This window comes from Aplysia californica, unplaced genomic scaffold (genome assembly GCF_000002075.1).
Source record: "Aplysia californica isolate F4 #8 unplaced genomic scaffold, AplCal3.0 scaffold00055, whole genome shotgun sequence".
Taxonomy (NCBI): domain Eukaryota; kingdom Metazoa; phylum Mollusca; class Gastropoda; order Aplysiida; family Aplysiidae; genus Aplysia; species Aplysia californica.
In genome coordinates, this window is record NW_004797325.1 from 1,908,170 (window position 1) to 1,913,095 (window position 4,926).

Below are 4,926 nucleotides of genomic sequence, written 5' to 3' on the forward strand. Positions count from 1 at the left end.
TGTGTGTGTGTGTGTGTGTGTGTGTGTGTGTGTGTGTGTGTGTGTGTGTGTGCATATATGTAGGGGCGAGGAAGAATGTTAAGGAGACTTACACCATCGATTACTTTTCCTCTTCTTCCCGTTAAACAAAGTACAGGACGATATAATAATATAATATACTCAAGACTTGCTGACTGTTACATGATTGATGCTGATCGATAATATTCATTATATAATACACTTAACATTTAAATGATGACAGCAAGACATTTTAAATACGCAATAGAGACAATGACCTTTTTCACAGTTCATGAAACATTTGTCAAACGAGTGTTAAATAAATATTGCCTTCCTTCTGCTTCTTCAAACATCTGAATACTTTTTTTTGCATTTTAAAATCGAAAAGAAAACAAAACATTACTCTCTCAAACTGCTTCAACCAATTACAGTTAATTGAATTTAACCCTTAGCTCTCCAAACCAGCAAAGCTCAGCAACACCCCCGCGCAGGCTATTAGAGTTAATTAAATCCTCTCTCAAGATTTTTTTCCAAATAGTGCCAAGAAAAGGCTTAAAATTAAAACAATACAAAACAAAATTTTAAAAAGGGAAAAAGAACACAAGCCAGCGCGTAAAGATGCCACGGGTTTGTAGACACGTTCAAAAGCAAATAACTCAAGTCCGAAAAGAGTTTTGTTTATGATCGATCGTTTAAGTAATTCTACCGTGAGGGGATATGTTTCGAACTGTTTGTTGTAGAAATACAAGAGCGATTCTAGAGTTGATTGAATGTTCATCGCAGATAGTGTAAATATGTTTTCTTTCTTTCTTGTTCTTGTTCTTGTTCTTGTTCTTCTTCTTCTTCTTGTTCTTCTTCTTCTTCTTCTTCTTCTTCTTCTCCTCTAACTCTTTTTGAAATTTAGCACACAGGCACACATACAAACACATACACATTATTGCACGTCACACTCACAGACACGCACACACACATACACATAAACATACGACACACACTCACACACATGCACACATACACACACACACACACACACACACACATACACTCACACACACACACACACGCACGCACGCACACTCGCCACACCTTTACATCTGGACCTATTATTATTAACTCTCCCCATACTTGTATTATTCTGCTGTGTGTTTGACCTTCTGCCCCTACGATCACTGTGAGCCCACGGGCTCGAACCCCCGACGCCTCAGATCTGAGCACCAGAGCTACCTCAGACTTTGTGTTTGTACATAGATCACTTGCGAACTGATGAATTGCCTCTACACAATGCTCACCCTATTCCGCGCACTCATGGTTTTATTTGCTGTTCATCTGGTTGGGCGCTGATAATCAATGTCGCGTCTTGTGTGTCAATTGTTTTACGTCATAGCTGTCATTTCTTTGGTGGACAGCATGGACTTGCTTGCCAGCCTTTGGCTCTCATGCCATAGATGGAGAGTTTGAATTTGCTTCACCGCCAACGACTGTCTTGTCATTGGGGGAAATCGCGGACGTGCTTGCCTGCCATTGGTCCATCGTGTTTTATTGTTGTGTTGTTGTAACTCATTTTGGCATAAAGAACAAGTAAGTGAAATCATGCAGCAATAACCTTAGGACCTATATGTATATTTATAGCTCATTATTCCCACAGAGGGAGATTGTTGTTTTTGTCGTCGTCGTTGGTGTTGTTCTTGTTGTTGCCGTCGATATTTTGTCCGTACTGAGTCGAAGTGCAGTTGTTTATTCAAGAGGATTACTATATGATTCAGTACCTGGATGATTTGGGCATTCGGACTGTCGATTTGTCTCGATTTTTTTACTCCAGACTTGCGGTTGTAAAGCGTCGGGATATATAACTTTCACCGTAGCTGACGCCATTCTGTTCCTTTTGTTTCCCACTCATTTTCTTCACAGTTCGAGTTTTTATAGCTCTGAATCTCTGGCTTCTCAGAAATAAACACTAAACGTCTGCAAAACTCGTTTTCCTTAACGTCTACTGGAGGGCTGCAGTTCCAAGGTCAATGGCGTAGAGGCATTAACAAAATGATGTATCCTCTACTTCGATATCTGGAAAATAAAAATGAGGGCCCCTGGCTTGTTCTCGGTATAGGGACTTTGTATGCTTTTCATGTTGGGCGGTCCGCAAACCAGACGTAAGTAAGTCCAGTTTTTTGTTGTTTTTACAGAACCGTCAACAAGTTCGAGAAGTTTCAGGCATCGTCACAGGATTTTGGGATCAGCATAGTGATTGGTGTTTTAAAAGTCTGTTGCCCTTAGTAATGTAAATTCCTGGTGTGTGATATACGAAACTGAAATGCCCTTTTATGTGTAATTTTCATTGCGATTAATTATTTTGTTTCGTTTATACCATCTTTTGAAATCCGATTTTTTTTGCTTGTCCATGTCTCCGCCATGTGCAGACGTCGCTTCCATTGTTGCTTCCGGTGTGTGTCAAAGGTCACGTGTCCACGCCTGCAATATATGTGTGACGTCTCCTGCTGAGGATCGCAAAGAACATATCTTGGTCATAATTTTCTCATAATACTGAGGCTGCAAACTATTTGCTATATATGTGAACATACTATGTAGAAGCGTCATATTCCATGTACATGTACATCTTTTTTTTTTCGATTTCTTTTATGTTGATGATTACGTTTTCACACGGGCGTTTTCCAGTCCCGAAAACTGTGGTAGTGATTTGTAGTAGCATACTTTTGTATATAGATATACTTTGTCAGATGTGCATATTATAATACCACTGTAGCTTTATTTAAGTAAGTACATGTTGAACTGAACAGCTGGTTTACGTACGAACGTACGGTAATGCGTGTGTTTTTGTGGCGTTATGACGGATGAGAAAGAGAGAACAGAATGAGGGCGAACTCTACTTAATGTTAAGCTTTTCCTGATACCGATATGTCAACGATATGGCAATGATAGGGCAGCGATGTGTTAGCAAAATGGCTGACGCTAGCTTTTAAGTTTTAGACTCAAGCCCAAGCGGCGTTAATCGTCTGCTTTTTTCGGCTAAAGTTATCATACGAGAGAGGGGAGGATGAACATTGTATTCAGGGAGGCCACATGATCAGCCAGCAAGACATGACATAGCTTTTGCCTCCCAATTGCCAGATCTTGACAGTTTTATTCAGTTTTATACATTATCTAGCTTGTATAAAACTCCATAGAGTGTCTTGTGTGTGTTCCAGGTGGCAACATATTACTGTATTTCCTGTACAATGTTTTTTTTTTTTTTATAGTACGCTGAAAGTATACCAGTACGATCACAACTCGGTTTGTCGCAATAGGTTTAGATCGACATGAAATATAAATTGTTGGGTGTGCTGGTACAATTTGTTTTATCAGATTTATCAAACACGATTTTTTTCTTTCGTGTGAGAGATTATGATGTATCGTGCAATTGTCATGTCATATAAAAAATGTCTGAATGATCGTTGACACAAATCTTCTGCTGCTATCCTCATGGTTGTGATTGGCCGAGTGGTCAACAGCATACGTCATCCGCCGGCCCGCGCACAGAGACGGGAGGTTTGTCTGACGTGGGTAGACAGACGGGACTTCATTGTTGTTGTGTATTGACAAACGTGGGTGTGCTGGGCCATACAAGCTATGTCCATCTGCCTGGTTTTAGACGCGTGGACAGTAATGGTTTAATGTTTTCGTTCTTCTCTATTTTTTTTCCTTAAGGAATCCAAATAATCATAATATTATGATAATATCTCTTCGTCATCAATACTACATACTGTTTTACTGTGTTAGTATTTTGTATTTCTGGATTGTCCTCCTTATTCTCCTTACGTTTACGGTAGAAGTCTGTGCTCTGTGCTATATGTATATGTGTTTCTTAGAGTAAACTTGATTCGAAAAAGCAAAACAATTGTCTCTTCATCTTTTACCTACCCAAACAAAGTATGATACGGTCCATGCAAACCACACAACCTACAACCTATGGGGAGCATCATCGAACGACCAATATATTTTTCGACTTTCCTTTGATCTAAAAATCTAAGATTTTCTGAAAGCCTTCGGAGGATGAAGTCATAAGTAATCGAAATGCCCACTCAAAGTAATTGTTACAAATGTATTGCACTCGATAAAATTGAAATAAGGGAGAATTAACGTAAGAACTGAACAGAAGGTGGTTTCTTATTAACTTAAATCAAAACAAGAATGAACACGTACAAATTATCAAGATTATCTAGAACTTGCGTTCTGAATCAATCAAGGTAACGCACCGGTTCTCCGTTAAGCACAATCAATTGAAATAGTTCAACAATCGTTTACAAAAAGTTCGTTGTTCGAAGCACCCCAGGGGCAACAGGTTCACCGTTCGAGGGTGTACCCAACCTGTAGGTCACTGCGTCATAGACAGCTATTTTGGAATTCGTAATACATACAAATACAGAGTGTACGTTGAAATATGTATAGTCTCGTTGACACAATTTTGGCCATTTCGAGAGGCGGGCTGCTTCGATACAGCATCATCATGTCAGTGTCAGGGCCCATCCTGGCTAAGTGAAAAACAACACCCCAAAAGACTGGTTATGCTTCCCGGGAAGCCGAGAATGTTTCTGAGTCGTGTTCTGGTGGGGTAATGCTAATTGTAAAGCGCATAGAGAATGCCCTACAACGTAGATAAATGCGATGAAAGAACTATTATCAAATTATAATAATTAAATTCTTGATTTAAAAATTGCCCTAACTCGAGAATCGAACTCACGTCTTTTGCGAAGAGCCTAGCCCTAATGCCACAGACTGAAGATGATCATAGGGCTGCTTGGTAACCAAGAGAGAAAAAAAACCCGGTTCATCAATGTACATGTTTCACTTTCAAGAACGGCATAATTCAAGTAATTAGCTGCCGAAAGATCAACACCAATTCACAGACACACCACACACACACACACACACACACAT